Source organism: Rhinopithecus roxellana, chromosome 13 (genome assembly GCF_007565055.1).
Source record: "Rhinopithecus roxellana isolate Shanxi Qingling chromosome 13, ASM756505v1, whole genome shotgun sequence".
Taxonomy (NCBI): domain Eukaryota; kingdom Metazoa; phylum Chordata; class Mammalia; order Primates; family Cercopithecidae; genus Rhinopithecus; species Rhinopithecus roxellana.
The window spans coordinates 4304807-4315612 of NC_044561.1; the positions used below are offsets into that span (position 1 = coordinate 4304807).

The following is a 10806-nucleotide window of genomic DNA, read 5'->3' on the forward strand; positions in this document are numbered from 1 at the left end:
CCGGCCGACTCTCTCCTTTCAAAGAGGTTTCTCATCCCAAGAAGTGCCTGGCCCACCAGTCCTGGTCCCGCCCTGCTGACAGCCGGTCATCCCCTGAGCGCAGCCAGGAGACTGAAAACCTTTACTGCATTCTCTTAAGGGCTTCACAGCCAGGAAAACCAGCAAAGGGGAATATAGTGTCTGCAGACCGGTGAGGTCCAGGGTCGCTTCATAAAAATGGATTCCTGGAAAAACATAAACCAGCAATTTACCCTGTGAATTTTATTGGCCTAAAAAAATGAAAGAGCTATCTCATTTGAATAATGAAGAGAGATAAACCATTCCTAGCTCCTCTTTTATTAGTGAATAAGGACACAAACACTCAACAGAAACGGAATGCTCACACAAAGCTTCAGGTCTGATTTATTAGCCACTTTAGTTTCATAAAACTCAGCATTTCTATTAAAATAAAATAATGTCCAAAAGGTTTGCTTGTTTTTGAGAAAATTGCATTTAATACAGGGCAAGACTTTGTTATGGTTTTTTTTTTTTTTTTAAACAAAGATCAAATTCTCCTGACTTCACGCCTGTTACTACAGCTGGAGGGAAACCGATTTCAGAATCTATCTGATATGTCGGATTTCTTTGTGGCATCCACTTCATCGCTCAGCAGCCAGCCATGATGTCATAAGCCCATCAGATTTCCGGTAGGGGGAAAACGCTGGGGAATTGGAAAGAATGGATGTTTCTTACCCATCAGGAAGGCAGGGGAAGAGGCTGGGTGTGTTTGGGAGGAGAAGCCGCGTGGCTGGCGGGGGACAGGAGCAGGCTCAATGTTTGTGATATTAAATGTCAGGCAGAAACCTGAAAACCCCAGCTACCCAGATGTTTTCTCAATATCCAGATGTCTGGCACTGAGCAGACCGTGCTCCTGCCTCCCAGGAGGTGCTCAGCGTTTTGAGCTTTGACCTCAGGTCTCCGGTGAGCGCACAGTGCCAGGAGCTGTACATCCTCGTGGCTGCCCACCCTTGGGTTTGGGATTTTTTTCTAAATCTTTACACATGGATGACAGGAGTAACTAGGTCCAGATTTTAAAAGCTGTTGAAGCAGTGATTTGAGAAGTTCAGTCTCTGGAACGCTATGTAAGCCAAAAAGGAGGAAAAAAAAAAAAAACCCTCAGCCAACACACACACAAACATATGTGACTCTTAAGCCATAGGACTTAAAAACCCAAAACAAAACCACCAAGTCTGAGAACCAGGGCTGGAGAGCGACACTGAGAAGCGCTGAGCTCTCCCCCAGGAGAATGCTTCCCCCCAAATCAGAAAAACACCACACAGCTTTGTTCTTCCTGACAAAGCCCCTCGCTTCCAGGGAGCCGACAGTTGCCAACAAAAGCACAGGGTAGAACTCATTTACACGCAGATTGGGCTTCAAGGAGCCATCAAGTGCAGAAATGGAAATGGCTTTGCCTGGAAGCCCTGCCTCCCTACAACTGGTAATGGGGACCCCTGGAGCCTGGGGGAGCCCCGCAGGTCACAGATGGAGCAGGGTCCTGGCCTCCTGGTGGCCTGGCTAAGCATCTGCCCTGCAGAGGCCACCACCTAGGCTTGTGACATCACAGCTAATTGCCCCTGAAAATGAGCCAGGAACTGCAGGCCCCTCAGGGCTGCAAGCCTGAGACTTCACGGGGAGCAGCCAGGAGAGGCAGCTGGGGAGGGGCCATCGCCAATTAAAACCCAGAGCTCAGATAACAAGAAGTGGTTGAGGGGGACAGTATCGTCTCTGGTGGGGAGAGGGCAGGAGGAGGTGGGGGTGTGGAAGGGGCTGAGGGTGGGGTATTTGTGCCTTCATCTCCTACCACAATCCCCACCCCCAGCCTTTACAGATGAGGACATTGAGGCCAGGGGTGGCTGAGTGGCCTGCCCAGGGTCACCAGGCTAATTAGCAGGACAGCCAGTACAAGGGAAAAGAAAACACAGGTCTGGCACTGTACAGGTCTTCCCTGAATTTATCTAATTTAATCCTCGCAGCACTCTGTGAGGGAGGGATTATCCCTAACCTCAGTTTCCAGAGAAGCCAGTGGAGGTGCAGAGAGCTTAAGTAATTTGCCCAAGGCCACACAGCTCATCATTAGCAGAACTCAGCCTGACCTTCTGTTCACCTGATTCTGAATCTTGTGCTCTTTCTGCTGGGTTGGGGGAGGCAGTTGAGGTTTAACTGTGAATTGTGAATCTGATCTAAATACATATTTAAAATGCAGATCCCCACAGAATAAAAGGGAGTCAATCATTGTAAATTAATTTTTAAAGCCATTCCAGGCAGCAGGCTTGCTGGCCAGGTGGGTGGGTGGGGAGGCTGCTCTTATTCTGTCCTCGCCAGAGCCTGAATAAAGCAAGTTGACTGTCTCTCTAGCTGTGAGCGGTGGCCACTCGAAGCTCCTGAAGTGGGGCAGTGGGGGGTGTGGGAGACTGAAGAAAAGCTTTGTTAGGCATCTGCAAGGGCTTCATCTGCCCCAGGAAAGGTGCCAGGCATATGGGTCCGATGGAGCCAGGGGAGGGAGGATTCACTGTGTATAGAAACTATGCAAAAGAAAAAAAAAAAAAAAGAGTCAGTCCCCCTGAGCCAGGTTCCTAATTTCCAAGTGAGAGTTTCAATGAGCTGTAGGTCAACTGAGCAAGCAATTGCTGGCCGGGAGACCTGACTGTGGGTCAGAGCGGTGCTGCCCAGGGCCCTGCCCACCAGGATGGGGGAGGCCGGGCAGTCACTGTGGTCCTATATCCCAGCTACTCTGGGGGCCCCGTTGGCCACCACCTTCTCCCAGAGCAGCCCTTGAAGGAGACAAGTCTCCAAGAGAAGGGACAGAAGAAAGAGGAGACAGGCCAGCCTGAGCTCAGGGAACAGGACTAGCGCCTGCCCTGGGCCTCCCCTGGCAGGTCTATTCTCCTTGCAGCCGGCCAGCCTTGGCACTGCAGTGGCCAGGCTGTGCCAGGCCTCTCTCTTCACGAGGCCTGCTGGTTTCTTTTACTTTGTTTCTGTGAACGGCAAATGGGGTGTGGAGCCCAGGACTCGGGCCAGGGAAGAGGAAAGAAAAGTTTCTGCCATCTGGATGCCTGACCTGGCTGAGCCGCTCCTGTTTTTCTGGGGAAATCCTACCCATCTTTTATTCGCTCTGCCTCCCATCCATCCAGAAGAGATTTGGGTCCTGCCTTCATGGCGCTTACAATCAATAGAGGGAGCTAAACATTGACCAATCAATGGCATAAAAGTGTCCATGGAGGGGGTGGTCCCATGCTATGAGAGTCCATCATAGTAGAATCATCAAGTCAGGGAGGTCAGGGAAGGCTTCCAGGAGGAGGTGACATTGGTGCTGGGGCCCAAAGGATGAGGAGTGTTAATTGTTCTGACTCACTGTCATCCTTGCAGAGTCCCTCTCTGATATCCTCCTAAGATCGCCTCCCCTCCCCATACCCTGGTCCCCTTCTTGACTTTCTGTTGTTCATCTATGTCCCTGCCTTTGTCTGGAAGCCCTATGAGGGCAGAGGCCAGGACTGTCTTAGTCACTGCTGAATTGTGCGTGCCCGGCACTTAGTAGGTGTGCCGGACCACCTGTGGTGGTCTACACTGCCTATTTGTGACTATTTGTTGATCAAAAGAATAAACGACATGTGCAAAAGGCCCTGTAGTGGGAGAAATCCCAGGACAGGAGGATGTGGGAGTAGGAACAGGGCCAAAGGGACAGAAGGTGATGGGAGATGAAGCTGAGCCTCCCCAAGAACCTCCCTAGAAATGCAGGTATCTCCTCCAGCCAAGGGAAAACCTTCTGCCCTTGTCCTGTGGCAGATTCTGTGGCAGGCTGTCTTCCTTCCCCTAGAGGAGAGAGTGTGGCATAAATACGCTGCCCCACCCGAAGCGCTCCAGGCACAGCACCCCGGGCACAAAGCAGGTGGGCACTAGCACCCTCTGCCCAGTACTCTCTGCCACCAGCTTCCCTCCTGCGTTCATTCTCTCACCCAGTACTGCGGGGTCACCTGGAGCCACAGAGAGGCAGTGGGATTCGCCCCCAGCAGATCCAAGGGTCTCAATCCAGGGCTTCCCTGCATCCCAGCCCCAGGTCTCACCTGCACTACCCCCATGGCTAGCACCCTTTCTCCTCACTGAGGCGGAGGTGGGAGGAGAAGAGGAGCCAGGACAAATGGGGTTTGAGTCCCCCGGTCTTATTACCAGCGTGGGACGGGTGCCAAATTGGCCTCTCCGCCCCTCAGCTTCCTCACAAGTGAGGTGGAGACTCCTCAGGCTTCCCCGGGGCCAGGGACAGAGTGAGTGCTTGGTAATCCCGTCTAAAAGACTCAAAATGAGCCCCCTCTGGTCTCGCTCTGTCGCCCCAAATCCCTCTCCAGCCTCAGCTGCAGCTTCTGCAGCTCCCGAGGAAGGGGGCACCCGAATTCCAGCCGCTGAGGCTGGAGTTTGGAGTTCGCCCAAGGAGCTTCTGCCCTGGGGGGCGACTGAGACCCGACAGGTGGGTCCCGTCCCCGCCCCAGATGTGCGCCTCGCCCCTCGGAGGCGCGGCTCCGCCTACGCCCAGACCCATCCTCCCAGCCAGCCCGCTCAGCGCGCTCTGGCAAACTTTCCGCGTCCAGAACCCGCCCGCGTCTACACCTGCTCGCGGTTCAACTGCAAGCGCACGTCTACACGGTCTCACCTGCCCCTGGGTTGCTGGAGGGTGCCTCGGTCACGGGTCCGCGTCTCCACAGGCTCAGCAGCTGCGAGTCCCCGGGACTGCCGACCTCAGCCTTGGGGATCCGTCCTTGACCACCCCCAGATTCGGAGGCGCCCCGGCAGGACCACCTGTGCTGGTCTACACCTCCTCGGCAACCCCGGGTCACCGGAGATGCTTCGGCTCGAGGGCCCCACCTGCACCACCCATGGCTCTCGAGACCCTTCAGAGCGCGGACCCGGCCGAGAACCCGCGGAGCCGCTGCGCGTGGCCGGTGCCCGCGGTCGCCCCCCGGTCCCGTCCGCGGCGAAACTGCCGGGGCTGCTTACCTGGCCCGCGCCCTCACGCTCCGGTCCGGGCTGCGCCGCCGCCTCTCTCACACATTTTGCGATATCGTCGATGGCGAAAGAAAACGTTATAAATCCTCCTGCGGCCACGTGGCTGTCCCTCACCCGCTTCTCCCTTTCTCTGGCCCTCAGGACAAAACGGCCCCGCGGCCGGCCGCTGGCCACGGGGCTCCAGGCGGGCGACGCTGGCCGCGGCGGGGCGTGGTCTGGGGCGGGGAGGGCGGGGCGTGGTCGGGGCAAGGGCGGGGCGCGCCGGTTCCGGCCGCCCTCCCCGGGGAAATCGGGCCTGAGCCTAGGGCTCCTGTTCCAGCTCTTGATTGGTCGGTCGGCCAGCAATACTGACGTCTGATTGGCTGAGACAAAGAAGGGACTAAGGCCGTGGGGATGGGGGGTTGTGGATTTCATTCTCTGCCTTTTCGCTCTGGCGGCGGCCGCTGCTCTTTCGGACCTTTCTGAACTCTGCGGCCTTTTCCTCTCTGCTTCCGTGCTCCCTATCATAACGCTACCTGCATTTCCTTGTCCTTCTCTACCAAACAGTACCTGGAGATAGGGACATGGGGTTTGTGCTGCTCACCACTGTCTCCCCAGGGCCTGGCACACAGTACGGGCTCAAAATGAGTTAGTGGAATGAATTAGTGGAAAACATGCATACAGGTGTTTAGAGCTATCTTTAATGTTGGCAACATCCCTACGAGATGATATTACTATTCTCTCCCATCCCTACAAGATATTACTATTCTCTCCCAAGGATGAGGAAACCGAGGAATGAATGGCTGAACTGATGCTGGGACATGCTTACATCGCTGGATCTCAGATCCTCTACACAGCAATGCCCTGTGCAGTGTCAGAGCTCAGTTTCCCGTTTATCAAGTGTTGTATTAGAGCACAAGATAGGTTAGAAGATGGATTATTACTGCCAGGCCCTGTGGCTCACGCCTATAATCCCAGCACTTGGGGAGGCCAGGGCGGGAGGAGCACTTGCGCCCAGGGGTTCGAGACCAGCCTGGGCAACATGGCGAAACCCCGTCTCTACAAAAAACAATTGAAATGTTTTCTGGGCGTGGTGGTGTGCACCTGTAGTCCCAGCTACTTGGCAGGCTGAGGTGGGAGGATCACTTGAGCCCAAGTTGGAGGCTGCAGTGTTATGATTGTACTACTTGCACTCCAGCCTGGGTGACAGAAAAAAAAAAAATCTCTACTAAAAATACAAAAATTAGCCGGTCATGTTGGTGGGCGCCTGTAGTCCCAGCTACTCCGGAGGCTGAGGCAGGAGAATGGCGTGAACCTGGGAGGCGGAGCTTGCAGTGAGCTGAGTTGGCGCCACTGAACTCCAGCCTGGGCGAGAGAGCGAGACTCCCATCTCAAAAAAAAAAAAAAAAAAAGTTGTTATTTCGGCAGGCCACGGTGGCTCACGCCTGTAATCCCAGCACTTTGGGAAGCCGAAGTGGGTGGATGACCTGAGGTCAGGAGTTCGAGACTAGCTCGGCCAACATGGTGAAACCCCATCTCTACTAAAAAATACAAAAATTAACTGAGCATGCTGGTGGGCACCGGTAATCTCAGCTACTCAAGAGGCTGGGGCAGGAGAATCACTTGAACCCAGGAGGCAGAGGTTGTAGTGAGCTGAGATCATGCCACTGGCACTCCAGCCTGGGCAACAAGAGCGAAACTCTGTCTCAAAAAAAAAAAGTGTCATCTCCATGAACATGCTTGAGCATGCTATACCCAACACTGTGCTTGGCAGTATGAATGACACAGCCTCTGCTTCCATGTTAAATTCCTGGTAACCTGCTGGGTTCTTTCCCTTCCTGGGAATCCACCCCCTGACCCCCCACTGCACCCCTATCACAGGGGAAGTTGGAAGCACTCTGCTCAACCCAGGCTGCATTGCCCACTCTTGACAGTTTGGGACATTTGGGGTGGATTTTCCTGTGGAAGGATCTTGAAGCAGACTGACTTGCCGGCTGCTGTTCTCTGACGGGAAGGGGGTCCTTGAGATGGCCCCCCAATAAGGTCCTTTTGATTGAGAGATGATGTATGAAATGGGATGGGGGAGAGGGCTTCCTCTGACAAAGGAAGGTGTAGAAGCTTCTCCTGGAGTTGGGCAGGGAAGGGTTAATCAACTAGGAAAATGCTGTCTGAGAGCCTGTCTCCCATAGGCAGCCAGATTGAGGCATGAAGAGGAGGAGCTGGCTTGATGGCGTGGTGAATGAGTTCTCCCTGCATCTGTCTTTACATGGCCTTCTTACAGGGACATCAGGCATTAGATTTAGGCCCCATCCTAATCCAGTATGACCTCATCTTAAGATGATTACATCTGTAAAGACCCTATTTCCCAATCAGGTTGCATTCACAGGTATCGGCGGTCAGGACTTCAACATATCTTTCTGGGGGACACAATTCAACAAGGCTCAGTGAAGAAAGAACATTTTGATTAGAAGGGAACAGCAAGAGCAGAGGCCCCAGGGTTGCCCAAGGTGGATGCCCCTGTCCCTGCCCACTGTTCTCTTGGGATTCCACAGATCCTGGTGCCTGGCAGCTGCGGAAACAGAGATGGGAGGCAGCTGACCCTCTGGACATCAGGCCTTCTCAGCCAACCCTGCCCAGCCTGGTGCCAGAGGAGGGCCCCTCCTCCCTCTTCCTCCCTGGTCCTCACTCCCACCCACATCGCAAGATGGACAAGGACAATAAAAGCTGTTTCATAAGCAGCTGGTGATTAATTGCCAAGTTAATTAAAGAGGCAGTAATTGCAGTCTGATTTCAGAGGAAGGAGTGATGTCTTGGACAGGGGTGGGTGGTCAGCTTAGGTCTCCCTGACAAGGCAGAACCAGAAGACAGAAAGGATTTGAAAAGCCAGGAAGGAAAAACAGGCACACTTATTTTTTATTTATTTTTTAAATGGTGTCTCGCTCTGTCTCTCAGGCTGGAGTGCAGTGGTGGCACAATCTTGGCCCACTACAACCTCCACCTCCTAGGTTCAAGTGATTCTCCTGCCTCAGCCTCCCAAGTAGCTGGGACTACCGGTGCATGCCACCACATGCCACCAATTTTTTTTTTTTTTGATGGAGTCTCACTCTGTTGCCAGGCTGGAGTGCAGTGGCACGATCTCCGCTCACTGCAACCTCTGCCTCCTGGGTTCAAGCAATTCTCCTGCCTCAGCCTCCCTAGTAGCTGGGACTACAGGCGTGCACCACCACACCCAGCTACTTTTTGTATTTTTAGTAGAGACAGGGTTTCACCATGTTGGCCAGGCTGATCTCGTGCTCCTGACCCCAGGTGATCCTCCTGCCTTGGCCTCCCAAAGTGCTGGGACCACAGGCATGAGCCACTGCATCCATCCAAAGCACCCTCTTTCTACAGGTACAACTGTTGGCTGGGCGCAGTGGCTCACGCCTGTAATCCCAGCACTCTTGGAGCCCGAGGCGGGTGGATCACCTGAGCTCAGGATTTCGAGACCAGCCTGGCCAACATGGTGAAACCCTGTCTCTACTAAAAATACAAAAATTATCCGGGTATGGTGGCACGCATCTGTAGTCCCAGCTGCGTGAGAGGCTGAGGCAAGAGAATCGCTTGAACCTGGGAGGCGGCGGTTGCAGTGAGCCAAGATCGCACCATTGCACTCCAGTCTGGGCGACAGAGGAAGACTCCATCTCAAAAAAAAAAAAAGTGGGGGGAGTGCTTCAATCATAGCTGCAATATTTCATTTGACAGAGTCAGATGGGGGAGTTAGATGCTTAAGCTTATCTTTGTACTTTTCTATGTCTTTGAAATATTTCATTAACATCCACACACATACAAAAATGGCAGGGGAGAGGTTAAGTGTTTCTAAATTCTAGTTTGGGATTTATAAATGGTTTCAAATACCAGTGTGCCTTACTTTACACAATGGAGAGGGTCTTAAAATTCTGTGTAAATTGAATCTCGTTGGCCCACCCAGTACATCTTAACACCACTGATGCTCTAGCTTCGTTTCTGATTGATTTTCCCTGGCAGAGGTACCAAATTCTTTGCTTTAAGTGTCAGGCTCTCTCTGTCAAGTAGTTAATGACCTATAAAGCACTTAAAACGTACTGGAGGAGATGCAATTTGGAGGCACCCTGCAGTGTATCCTCTCTTATTGTCGGTAATCACCCCTCATTTATTTGCTCTTATTGGTTTGGAATTTGCTATCAGGTTTTCCTAAAGCTGAGCCCACCAAGAATGGTCCAATTCTATGCGGGCCCAGATGGGTGCCTGGATTGGAACCTAGGGGCAGTGGGCAGCCAGTGTGGCCGCTTTCCTTACGAGCCCTTCGGCTTGGGTGCCCTGGTCATCTCTTGACCACACATTCAGCGGCTCTGCCACTTGCCAGCTGAGTGACCTTGAGCATTCAGTGACCCCCTCCAAGCTTCGCTTTCCTCCTCCACACTGCCCCAGAGCTGGTGCCTGCCCCTGGGCAACTGGAAAATGATTCCAGCCTGGTGAGGTCAGTGCTGAGAGTCGGAGAAGAGGCCCAAGGTCAGGGTGAGCATGGAGGTCATGACCGAGGCAAGCTCCAGGGTCAGAGGTCATAGGAAGCATCCCCAACGAGCACAAAATAGGGTGGGCCACTGACTGGGGGGCAGGAGAGCCTCTCAGAGAGGGGTCCAGCCTGGGAGGCAGAATAGGCTCTTCTAGGAGGGAAAGTTCTTCAGTTTCTTCCTTCCTTCCTTCCTTCCTTCCTTCCTTCCTTCCTTCCTTCCTTCCTTCCTTCCTTCCTTCCTTCCTTCCTTCCTTCCTTCCTTCCTTCCTTTCTTTCTTTCTTTCTTTCTTTCTTTCTTTCTTTCTTTCTTCTTTCTTTCCTTGAGATGGAGTCTTGCTCTGTCGCCCAGGCTGGAGTGCAGTGGCGTGATCTTGCCTCATTGCAACCGCCATCTCCCAGGTTCAAGCGATTCTCCTGCCTCAGCCTCCTGAGTAGCTGGAACTACAGGCATGCACCACCACACCCGGCTAATTTTTGTATTTTTAGTAGAGAAAGGTTTCGTCATGTTGGCCAGGCTCGTCTCAAACTCCTGATCTCAGGTGATCCACCTGCCCTCAGCCTCCCAAAGTGCTGGGATTACAGGTGTAAGCCACCGTACCTGGCCTGTGTCTTCATTTTCTATGGCTCCTGTAACTAATCACCACAAACCTGGTGACTTAAAACAATACACGTTAGCCCTATTGAGAAGCCGGGAGAAAAAAGAAAGAAAAAAATTATATTTTAAAAACCCACAACACAACACACAATTTATTTTCTTACAGTTCTCAAGACCAGAAATTCAGGATCAGTTTCAACAGGCAGAAACCAGGGTGTTCACAGGGCCATGTTCCCTCCAGAGGCTTTGAGGAGTATCTGTTTCCCTGCCCTCTCCTGCCTCTGGGGCTCCATTCCCCGGCTGTGGCGTCTTCTTCCATCTTCAAAACCAGTGGCGTAGCATCTTCAGACCTCTTTCTCTGCTTCCATCATCACACCACCTTCTGCCTTTGGTCTGTAATCTCCCTCTGCATCCCTCTTATAAGGGCATTTGTGATTGTAATGATCCAGGATAATCTCCTCATCTCCAGATCCTTAATCACATCTGCAGCACCTTTGCAATATAAGGTAACATTCACAGGTTCCAGGGATTAGGATGTGGACATCTTGGCGAGCGTGGGATTCTTCAGCCTACCACAGAAGGCCACCAACCAAAGTGGTTCAGATCATGGATTCTGAAGCCACTGCTGGGGTCTGAATCTCAACTGCACCATCTGCCAGCTAGGTGA

The 10806-nt window shown here is 52.9% G+C and overlaps 1 long non-coding RNA gene across 1 annotated transcript; it reads right to left on the reverse strand.

The window, feature by feature from the left end:
- Positions 1-521: 521 nt before the first annotated feature.
- On the reverse strand, positions 522-5231 carry LOC104676579. The gene is made up of 2 exons (XR_004052478.1): positions 4682-5231; positions 522-1117 (listed from the first exon to the last, which is right to left on the reverse strand). It is a non-coding gene; the product is annotated as an uncharacterized LOC104676579 (long non-coding RNA).
- Between the last annotated feature and the right edge of the window lie 5575 nt (positions 5232-10806).